The sequence below is a fragment of the Anomaloglossus baeobatrachus genome, chromosome 2 (assembly GCF_048569485.1).
Source record: "Anomaloglossus baeobatrachus isolate aAnoBae1 chromosome 2, aAnoBae1.hap1, whole genome shotgun sequence".
NCBI classification, from domain to species: Eukaryota; Metazoa; Chordata; class Amphibia; order Anura; family Aromobatidae; genus Anomaloglossus; species Anomaloglossus baeobatrachus.
The window spans coordinates 46,870,419-46,882,859 of NC_134354.1; the positions used below are offsets into that span (position 1 = coordinate 46,870,419).

General features: G+C 44.6%; 1 protein-coding gene across 1 annotated transcript in view; it reads right to left on the reverse strand.

Moving 5' to 3' along the window:
- Positions 1-12,441, reverse strand: part of SCAF4 (SR-related CTD associated factor 4) — a 211,875-nt gene that overhangs the window by 167,763 nt on the left and 31,671 nt on the right. The gene's annotated exons all lie outside the window — the stretch shown is intronic.

The window sequence follows — 12,441 nt, forward strand, 5'->3', positions numbered from 1 at the left end:
AGACAAGCAAAGGGAACTAACAACCTTGCGACAAGTCGCTGGCCTCATTAGCATATAATAAAGGATCTATGCTACTAGATACAGGCACGGTTAGGCTGTGTGTGAACTAGAAAATGGACTTTTAAGAAAAATCCGCACCCTCTGGCAGAACACCGGACCCGCAGCAAAAACAGCGGTTTGGCGCGTTTTTGCCGCAGTTAGGTCCCTACGTTTTTTTACCATAATTATGGCAAAAACTGCAGGTACCTGCAGAAAGGAAGTGACATGCTCATTCTTTTTGCAGCAGAAATTTTGCAGCAAAACTTGTAGGGGGAAAAAAAAAAAAAAAAAAAAAAAAGTGCGCACAGCATTTTTTTTTTTTTTACTACAGGTAACTGGGGAATGGCTGCAGAAAGGTTATGAACATTTACTGCAGCAATTCATGCAGGAAATCCGCGGCAAAAAATGCAGTGTGCACACAAGGCCGTAGGCAGCCATTAGAAATATGCACCCAGAACTGCTCGTGGTTCTGAGTGCATATTGCACTGACAGGTTCCCTTTAAGCCTGAGTCACATGTTCATGTACAGTGATTTCCAGACTGGTGGCAAGTGTCCTGACACAATAAGTCAACCAAAAGCAAATATGAGACTGTTCGCTCGGGTGATGAGATCCACGGCAGGTCCAGAAATTGTAGTCTGTAGACGAACCCAATATTTTCCACGAAAATGTATTTTAAAAAGCCAACCACAACATAAATAAAAATTAAATTATGTTCTCCCATCCCAGTATCACATTGACCAGGACTCAATAAGAGGGGGGGGGGGGGGAAGCAGGTAAGAGAATAAAAAAAAAAAAATGGGATTTAATGTGGCTATAAATCCCAATTTGTAATGCTCTGATATTTTTCCATCTGTTCCTGAACTTCTGCCTCAAAACGGTGTGCAACATTTCCATGCTTAATTTCCCTCCTATGCTCACCTTCTTGTCACTACGTCGCCCTCACCTCCTGATCCCTCTTCTCTGTAACTTGCTGCACTATAATCCTCACACCAGTCTGCCATCATCTGTGGACTTATACCATTTCTACACCGAGTACTGACTGTTGCCTGCGGTCATGGTGAGGCAGGATTCATATGGCCGCATTGCACTGTCCAATGCCTGGACTAGGCAGACCTCTGTTCTCCTGATCTGATCTTACACAATCAGTTATAGAAGGCTGCAAGTTCAGGTCAGGAGTACCAAGGTCAGCCTGGACATTGCAGTAGCACATTCACTCCTCTTTTAGGGTATGTGCACATGCTGAGTATTTGGTGTAGAAATTTTCTGCACCAATCTGTATCTTCTGGCAGAAAAAGGTACCAAGAACAAGGTGCGTTTTTGCCTTATTTGTAAACACGTTTTGTTCGTCATGCATTTTTCATAATGAAAATCAGTGGGTAAAAAGGCTGAACCCCCCCCCCCCCCCCCCCCAAAAAAAAAAATTAAAAGAACACAGGCAAAAAGGCACTACTGTATTTTTCCGGACTATAAGACGCACCGGACTATAAGACGCACCCTGGTTTTAGAGGAGGAAAATAAAATTTTAAGCAAAAAATGTGGTCATGACACACTGTTATGGGGCGAGGATCTGCTGCCGTCACTGTTATGGGGTTATGTCCTGCTCATATACCCCCCACTCTGCTCATAATATACCCCTATCCTGCTATATGCCCGCATCCTGTGGCACATAAAAAAAAATAAATAAATAAAGTTCATACTCACCTTACCTCCCCTCAATCCCTGCAGCACCGCTCCTCTTACAGTCTATGTCAGCGGCAGCGCCACTGTGTGTGGAGCCGTCCCCGTTCCCCTGCAGCATCGCGATCCTCCGGTCTATGCCGGCGGCTGCGTGTGGACACACGTGCGCACAGCGATGACGTCATCTGTGCGCCGCTAGTCTCCATGCAAGTCAGCTGACCGGAGGAGATCGCGATGCAGCAGGGAACGGTGAATAATGTGTACTGATTCAATGCGCCCCGCACTGATGATGTGCGAGGGGCAGTGAATACAGCCGCACATAAATCACTCCATGCTGCAGTTGCCAGGGGTGATCATGCGGGCCCGGCTGTTAATCCCTCGCCCATCATCCCGCCCACCTGTCAGCGCCGGGTTCAGCGCTGAGAGATGGGCGGGAGGATGGGCGTGCATATTAAATGAGCGGGTCCACGTGGTCAGGGCAGGCTGCTACAGCCTGCTCGTGCCCCGATGACCCGCTTCACCCTCATTCCCCGCAGCCCTACATTCAGACCATAAGACGCATCACCCACTTTCCCCCAACATTTGGGGGTAAAAAAAGTGCGTCTTATGGTCCGAAAAATACGGTAATTGACATGCTGCAGATTACTTTCTGCACCAAATCTGCAAGGAAAAATTAAGCAACATGTGCACAGCCATTCAGAATTCAGTGACTTTGCTGGCATAAGGCTATGTGCACACTGTGCGTTTTTCGCAGCATTTTTGCGTGCTTTTCGGGTGCGTTTTTGGCCTCAAAACTGCATGACTTTGCTTCCCCAGCAAAGTCTATGAGTTTTCATTTTTGCTGTTCGCACACAACTTTTTTTTTTTTTAAGCTGCGTTTTTGAGCTTTAAAAAAAAAAAAAAATGGACATGTCAATTCTTTCCTGCGTTTTCCCCCCATGCAATGCATTGGAAAAACGCAGAAATCAAAAACGTAGCAAAAAGCAGCCAAAAATGCATCAAATCGCGGTAAAAACATGCATTTTTGCCGCGGGTGCGTTTTTAGCGGCCAAAAACGCACAAAAACGCAGCGTCAAAAAAACAAAACAAAACCGCAGCGTGTGCACATAGCCTAAGGCTAGGCCTGCAGTTTTGTAATAAAACTGCACCAAAAAAAAAAAAACAAAACGTACTGTGCACATCACCTTAAAGGGAAGCCATCAGGTGATTGTAGTACAATACTAAGGTTATCTTTAAATAGGGCTTAATGAGGCCTTTCAGAATCAGTAACTTTTATTGTTCTAACGTCTGTTACCTTGCAGTTAGGGGTACTTCTCACACAGCGAGATCGCTGCTGAGTTACAGGTTTTGTGACCTCATTAGCGATCTCGCTGTGTGTGACACTAAGCAGCGACCTGGCCCCTGCTATGACATCGCTAATCGTTACACACTGTTCTGGTTCATTTTTTGCTCATTGGTCTCCCGCTGTGCAGCACACATCGGCGTGTTTGACTGCGGGAGACCAACGAGCACCGACTAATATTGGGTAACTAAGCAAAGCGCTTTGCTTAGTTACTCGATATTTACCCTAGTTACCAAGCTCAGCATCGTTACATGAGTCGCTGGTGGCTGGTCACTGGTGAGATCTGCCTGATTGACAGCTCACCAGCGACCATGTAGCGACACATCAACGATCCCTGCCAGGTCGGATCGCTGGTGGGATCATTGGTGCGTGTCTACGTGTGATGGGACACTTAGATCCATAGAATTCAGTGTCTCCTGCACACTAAGTGAATGCAAATACTAATTGCATAGTCACTGCCCCCCCCCCCACCTACCTCTCAGTGCATTCACTATCACTGCTGAGAGGTAGGAGTATGGGTGGGGGCTGTAGCGCAAACCCCTTTCAGAATTACTATCACAGATGCCAGCACAGAGATGGAAGGAAGGAGCAGGGCATATGCTTGACTAGCTACAGTGTTACCTCGAAAATAAGACCGGATCTTATACTTTGTGCTCCGAAAAATTGGCTGGGGCTTATTTTCAGAGGATGTGTTTTTTTCTCTTTGAACATTAATCCACATTTATTCTTGAACAAAAAAAATAAATAAAATCAACATTTATTCAAAATATAGTCATATTACATCCTCAAACGTCAACATAACTCTCCAAGCCCTATGAGTAACGTGTGTGTATGTATCCAATATCTATCCATCACCACACACGTCTCCTCTTCACCTTTAGATTCCTGCAATGACCTTTGGTCACATGATGTGACGTCACAAAGGTCCTGTTGCAGTGTTATCAGGATATAAACCGTGGAAGCCCCTAGAATGGGAGCCCTGTGAAATCTCCCAGTTTGCTTTCCCTTCCCCCTAATGCCAGTCCTGCATATCAGCCTGTCTCCTGTTACTACTTCAATTAAGGCTACATTCACACTTGCGTTATCATCAGTCACAATCCGTTGCCTTGAGGAATTATGGTATCCGGCAAAATATTTTGCAGGAATCAGTTTTTTTCCCCATAGACTTGTATTAGCGACGGATTACTGGTGGGCTTGCGTTGCATCCACCGCATAACGGATCAGTCATTTACTGACTGACCGTTCGGCAAGAGCAACACTGAACGTAACTTTTTCCCCCCATCGGCGAAAAAACTGATACTGACGGATGTGTCGGTGTCCGTCTTGTTTTATAATGGTAGCCCATGGCCTCTCTCTTGTAAAATCATGATAGGTCTTATTTTAGGGGAAAACAAGGTACTACATCACGTTGAATACTACAAAGTTTACAATAAGATAACAGGATAATGTAGAGCATTAAAACTTACTGAACCTGAAAGGTCTCCTTAAGCCCTATTTAAAGATAATATACATATTGTACTAGAAAATCAACTGACAGATTCCTTTCAACCCCCAAACCCCCGTGCCAACAGCGTGATCCCCGCTGCGGCCTTATAAATCGAACTGTCAGTACTTGACAGATCAATGCAAGGGGATAACAGGCGCAGGTGGATCTCTGATCCACCTGCGCCTGTTAGCCACACATCTCTGTTGATCAGATCAGCAGAGATGTGTGGGAATAACCATGAGCTCGCCACCAAAGCCCACGGTAACCGCAGGGAGGTGACCAAGGACATACAGTTACGTCCTTGGTCGTAAAGGGGTTAAAATTTAGTGTAGTCAAATCTGCAGGCGTTATTTTTTAGAACAAGGGAAGCTCTATAGATTGAAAAGCCCAGAAAGAGCAGAGACTCAAATTACACATTTTACTGAAGCTTTTCTCACAAAACTCAATCTACTCAGTCCTCCCTGCTCTCAAACATGGTGCCAACAAATTGGACTGTGTGTTCAATGTGACAGGTTCCTTTAGTGTCCCCCAACTCCAGTCCTCAAGACCCACCAACAATGCATGTTTCCAGGATCTCTTTGGATTGCACAGGTAAGAATTCCAACACCTGTACAATACTAAGGAAAGCAAGGAAAAAATTGTGAAAAAATACCCTGCTGTAACTAAATAAAAGCATAGTGCATATAAACATAGGGTACTTAGTAAACACTGTTTTTGATCAAAAAAAGCATAAAGCTATCCCACCAACGCCAAGGTGTACCCAGTTGGGATAGTACCTACACTCTCTAATATTAAAACATTACCATGGGTCTAAAATAGGCCTCAATGTGGCTAAGGGCTGAGAGCGACCGGGTCCCAACAGGACACACACAGTCAACGGGATTCACAGAATGAAATGTCCAGCTCGCTAAGAAGGGGGCCACTCCCTGTTTGTACTGAATACAAAAAACCTACATAAAAACAAAAAAGTGAGCCGGAGTATGAGATGGTATACATGGTACTTGTGAGACCATGTTCACACTGGCCATGAGACAAAGAGAAACCAAGGAAAAAATACCCTGCTGTAACTAAATAAAAGCATAGTGCATATAAACATAGGGTACTTAGTAAACACTGTTTTTGATCAAAAAAAGCATAAAGCTATCCCACCAACGCCAAGGTGTGTCCTGTTGGGACCCGGTCGCTCTCAGCCCTTAGCCACATTGAGGCCTATTTTAGACCCATGGTAAGGTTTTAATATTAGAGAGTGTAGGTACTATCCACACTGGGTACACCTTGGCGTTGGTGAGATAGCTTTATACTTTTTTTGATCAAAAACAGTGTTTACTAAGTACCCTATGTTTATATGCACTATGCTTTTATTTCATTACAGCAGGGTATTTTTTCACAATTTTTTCCTTGGTTTCTCTTTGTCTCATGGCCAGTGTGAACATGGTCTCACAAGTTCCATGTATACCATCTCATACACCGGCTCACTTTTTTGTTTTTACAATACTAAGGAAATACTGAAAACATGCACTGTTGGTGGCTCGAAGAACGAAGTTGGGGAACACTGCCTTAAAAGAAATCTGTTAGCACATGTTTGCTATTTAATCTGACGACATCGTGAGATAGAGGTTGATCCACAGATTTCAGTGATGTGTTGCTTATTAGGCTGTGTGCAGTTTCCATACAATGATTGTTTTGTCACTGGGATATTATCACTGCCAGGACTGCAGCTCACACGCCTGCTAGACTGACGAGACCCCCTCTGATAAGCAGCTCACTGACAAACAATGTACACAGAAATTTGAGGTGTGGGCGGGGTTTGCTTTCTGACCATTGCTGCATCTAAATACTCGGTCACAACTATTGCACCCAGTAACTAAGATACATTGTTGGATCTAGGGTCTCTTTTTCCCTACATTACGCTGTTTTGAGATGAGATGGCAAAAACTTGGTGACAGATTTTCATTAAAGTGAACCTGTCAGGTGCAATATGCACTCAGAACCATGAGCAGTTCTGGGTGCACATTGCTAATCCCTGCCTAACCGTCCCGGTGTCTAGTAACAAACAATGATCTCTTCACAAAAAGGATTTCTAAAGATCCTTTATGATATGCAAATGAGCGCAGGGACTAGTCCCAAGGGCATTCGTTCCTGCGCTCAATCCACCCTCTTAGCAGGTTAGCACGCCTACAGGGGGGTGCTAACAAGCTATTCAATATCTATTGCCGGCATCATCAGCGATGATACGCGTACCTATGTCCGTTGTTACCGTGGCAGAACGCCGGGCAGTGCGCATGATCAGAAGTCCCTGGAACTTCCGGTCATGCACATTAGACCTCTCTGAAACCGGGACACTTACACCCGGCTTCATAGTGCGCCCCTGTGGACGTGCCAAGATGCTAAGAGGGTGGAATGAGAAGCAGGAACGAACACCCTTGTGACTAGTCCCTGAGCTCCTATCATAAAGAAAAAGCATATCAAAGGATCTGTATAAATACTTTTTCTAAAGATCTCTATGCTGCTAGATGCAGGGACAGATACTAATCCCTGCTTAAATGTGCCTAGAACTGCCCGTGGTTCTGAGTGCATATTGCACCTGACAAGTTCCCTTTAAAAGCACCACTCCTCACTAGAATTAGATTTCTTTAAGGCTAGTTTCACACTTGCGTTGAACGGTATCCGTTGCATTGCGTTGTGTGACGGATGCAATGGATGTGTTGCATATAGTGGCACAACGGATGCTGCAAAACAACGGAATCCGTTTTTATTTATTTTTTTCTCCTTACAGTTTTACCGGCGGCAGACTATTGTGAACGATCAGCTGAGCGCTCCCTGCAGCCGGCCGCCGGGTGATCAGCTGAGTGCTGTCACTTGCCGGCGGCCGGGCATGCCAGCGGGCGGGCGCTGTCACTTGCCGGCGCCCGGGCATGCCGGCGACCGGGCGCTCAGCTGAGCGCTGTCACTTGCCGGCGCCCGGGCATGCCGGCGGGCGGTCGCTCAGCTGAGCGCTGTCACTTGCCGGCGGGCGGACACTCAGCTGAACGTTCGGCCACCGCGAGCCAAAATAAAGTTTGTGATTTAAAAAAAAAAAATAATAAAAAAAAGAAGAAGAAGAAGAGCATGCACAGTGAAATCCAGAGGATTCCGCTGCTCAAAACAACGTTACATGCTGCGTTCCTCCCGCTGGGCGGAAGCAACGGAGCGTCGAGCGTCGCCCAGCGGAAGCAAAGCAGGTCCTTTTGGTACAATCCGTCAACCATACAAGTCCGTTAACGAATTCCGCTGTGTTCCAAAAGGGCGGATTGTAACGGAAGGAAAACAACACAAGTGTGAAAGTACCCTGAGCCACAATTTAGAGCCATAACAATACATATTCTACACTTGTCAAAAATAAAATTGCAGCATGTTGGAAATCTGAGATGATACCTGATATACAAAATATTGTAGATGACATCTTTTTTTCATATGTACTATGTAAACAAATAAAAATTGGTCGAAATATTATAAAAGGGAGTTTCGGAATAATAATGTTGACACATTTCTTATAATGAAAAAATACCATGATCAATTTTCCTTGGCGTGTGGTCCAAAGTTTATATTTGAGCAATGTTACGTTACGTGATGTGTGTTTAAAAATGAACACTCCTTTTGTTTTTTAAATACCCTTTTGTAACTTTTCCACTTCTATCTTTTTATATATTTTTTTCCATTGTCATGCTTTCTTTTTTACACCAAGCAATTTGGACTATTTTTATTAGGTTTGTCAAGATGTTTTCTTTCCTATTAATCCTATAGGTTGTTTCTTTTTCTTCTACTAGACTAAAAAAGACTATTCGTGGACTTTTAACATGCATTCATGTGTGGTTTGTTTTTATGTATATTATGTTTTGCTATCTTTATATTCTTTAAAATACAAAAAAAACAACAACATTAAAATAAAAAAGCACCACTCCAGCATATCTTTTATTGTAGCCCTGGAGTAGTGCTTTTAATGTAGGGGCAGCAGCAGTTAGGCTGGTTTCACACTACGTCTTTTTAACATCCGTTGAAAAGTTTTTTTTAACGGAAGTACGGATCCTGCTTTTAAAGCAAATAACGTATGCAAACGCATATGTTATTTTGCAGGATCCTGCACTGGATGTTTAGGGGCGGGCATTGGAGTCATGTGATCGGGAGTGAGGGGAACTAGAGTGGGAGGAGGCTTCTGACAGCTGCAGACGCTGGTAACCAAGGTAAACATCGGCCTTGGATACAGGGCTGTGGAGTCGGAGTCGTGGAGTCGGAGTCGGAGCTCATTTTGGTGGAGTCGGAGTCGGTATAAAATGCACCGACTCCGACTCCTAAAATATATAATAAATTGGGGACAGGAGTGCAATGCAGAATGTGCTGAATATTTTACTAAATAATAACATTTAGTATAATGCTTATATTTAAGTGAAACATTTATTGTAGTACAATGTGAACATCAGACATTTAATTGTTTTTATGATACAATAATCAAGATATTTGGACAGAACATAAAATATTTATTGGAATACAACTTTAGAACACAAAAAACTAATAAATTGTAAATATGTAATATATATATATATATATATATATATATATATATATATATATATATATATATACATACACACACACACACAGTGTATATACACACACAAGATATATATGTAATCTACTGTATATTACATAGTGTATTAGATATTTACAATTTATTAGTTTTTTGTGTTTTAAAGTTGTATTCCAATAAATATATTTTATGTTCTATCCAAATATCTTGATTATTGTATCATAAAAATTATTAAATGTCTGATGTTCACATACACATATTCATGTACTACAATAAATTTTTCACCTAACTATAAGCAATATATGTAGGAGTCGGAGTCGGAGCCGGAGCCGGAGTCGGAGCCGGTGCAAGAGAATTTGAGGAGTCGGAGTCGGAGTCGGAGTCGAAGGTTTGGCTTACCGACTCCACAGCCCTGCTTGGATACCCGATATTTATCTTGGTTACGAGTCAGCTGCGAGAGAGCAGAGAGCGCGAGAGAGAGCGCGAGAGAGAGAGCGCGAGAGAGAGAGCGCGAGAGAGAGAGCGCGAGAGAGAGAGCGCGAGAGAGAGAGCGCGAGAGAGAGAGCGCGAGAGAGAGAGCGCGAGAGAGAGAGAGCGAGAGAGAGAGAGCGAGAGAGAGAGAGCGAGAGAGCGAGAGAGCGAGAGAGAGAGAGAGCGAGAGAGCGAGAGAGCGAGAGAGCGAGAGAGCGAGAGAGCGAGAGAGCGAGAGAGCGAGAGAGCGAGAGAGCGAGAGAGCGAGAGAGAGAGAGAGAGAGAGAGAGAGAGAGAGAGAGAGAGAGAGAGAGAGAGAGAGAGAGAGAGAGAGAGAGAGAGAGAGAGAGAGCGCGAGAGAGAGAGAGCGAGAGAGAGAGAGCGAGAGAGAGAGAGACACAGACACTCTGGTTCTGGGCATGCTCAGTCCAAAAGCAGGATCCTGTCTATCAGCATGCAGCGTTCACCTGCGTTTGTGTGCGTTATAGTCAGGATCCAGCAATTTGTAGTATTTGGACGGAGCTCAAAAACGCTACATGTTGCGTTTTTGAAACATGTTAAAATAACGCAAAAGGACGGATCCTGCGTCTAACGGACGCAAACGCACGCAAACGCAGGTGGACGCGAGTCCATTGAAAATGCATTGACATGAAAACGGATTTGCACAGGATCCGTACTTCCGTTAAAAAACGTTTTCAACGGATGTTAAAAAGACGTAGTGTGAAACCAGCCTAAGCCGGGTATTTTCTTTGTGTGAGGAGGAACATTGCCAGAGCCTTACAAAATGACCTTTAGAAGGGGCTGCTGTTGTGCATGTTGCTGAACAAACTACCAGAAACATACTCCATGAAGGCCCAATGCTCACAGATACCAGTATACAGCTGATAAGCCACTAGAAATGGAAGTTCCACTATCGGTACTGTCATCTTCACACTGCAGGGTCAAACTGAGCACAAGAGACAATTACGAAGTCTTGAGAAGCTGTACTGAACATTACACGGTATTGTCCAATTTCCAGTATATAAGATTACTTTTTAACCCCTGAAAATCTTCTCAAAAGTAGAGGGTCGTCTTATACAACGTATAATTAGCCCTGTCTCCAAGAGTATCAGAGCGATAGCGCATCCCTGTGGCCCGTCCTTGTATCCCATTACTTCCTTCTCTGTCTCTCAGGCACATAGACCCCTCTGTGATCACGTCCGATGCACAGGGGCTGCTGTCTGACTTCATGGTTTTACTGCAATTGAATGCTTTACAGTGGCGGTGCAAAGCATTCAACTGCAGTAAAGCGCTGACAGCAGCCTGCGGCCCTGTGTATTAGACCCATCCATGAACCCATCCATGTGCCTGCCGTCCGCAAGAAGCACCCCTTGACGATCACGTCCAGTGCATGGAGCCGCCGCTGCTGTCAGCACTTTACAGCAGATGAATGCTTTGCGGCGGCACCACCGCCGTAAAGCATTCAACTGCAGTAAGGCCATGATGGCAGCCTGCAGCAGCGGCTCCGTGCAACGGATGAGATCACCGAGAGGCCTATGTGCCTGTGGTTTGCAAGAAGGAGCTGAGGGCACCACGGGAACGGAGGACAGGTGAGAATAATTTTTATTGTGTGTAAACAACGGCATAATAGGGGATAAGAAAGGGACCAGTAGGAGGGCACATTACTAAACAATGGGCACATTACTAAACAATGGGCACATTACTAAACAATGGGCACATTACTAAACAATGGGCACATTACTAGAGGGCCCAAGGAAGGGGCATAAGGATTGGTATATTACTACAAGGGGGGACAAGGATGGACACATTACATTTTATTTGGATCTATTTTTTTTTATTTTTGAAATTTTCCAGTAGCTGCTGTATTTCCCATCCTAGGCTTACACTCGAGTCAAGAAGGTTTCCCAGCTTTTTGTGGTAAAATAGGGGGTCTCTGCTTATACTCGAGTATATATGGTATATCCCAAACTATATTTTAACTGGAAAAGTTGGGGGTTGTCTTATACGCCGGAAAATACGGTACTCCCTGCAACGTTATACAGTATGACTTTGTGGTACAGAGATAGTCTAAGGAGGCATATGGTTAGATCTCACAAACGTCTGTAAGAAACAACAGTAAGGCTGGTTTCACACTACGTTTATTTAACATCCGTCCATAACGTTTTTTTAGCGGAAACACGGATCCAGTGCAAATGCGTTTTCACTTCAATGCATTTGCAATGGACTCGCGTTAACATGCGTTCACCTGCGTTTGCGTGCGTTATAGTGAGGATCCAGCGACTTGCAGTTTTTTTAACATCTTTCAAAACACGCTACTTGTAGCGTTTTTGAGGTGCGTCCAAATACTGCATGTCACCGGATCCTGACTAAACAGCACGCAAACGCAGGTGAACGCTGGCATGCTGATAGACAGGATCCTGCTTGCTCTACTGAGCATGCACAGAACCAGTCTCGCGTGATCTGTCTCTCTCTCCTCCTCCCTCACACTCTCTCTCTCTCTCTCTCTGTCTTTCCCCCTTCCTCCCCTCCCTCTCTCTCCCACCCTGAGAGCTGCGGACACTCGTAACCAAGGTAAATATCGGGTAACCACTTCTCTTAGTTACCCGATGTTTACGTTGGTAACGTGTGCAGACAGCCACTGCTCCTAGCAGCTGCAGACACTCGTAACCAAGATAAATATCGGGTATCCAAGCCCGATGTTTACCTTGGTTACCAGCGTCTGCAGCTGTCAGAAGCCGGCTCCCAGTCTAGTTCCCCCTCACTCCCGATCACATGACTCCAATGCCCGCCCCTAAACATCCAGTGACAGGATCCTGCAAAATAACAGATGCGTTTGCATGCGTTTTTTGCTGTAAAAGCAG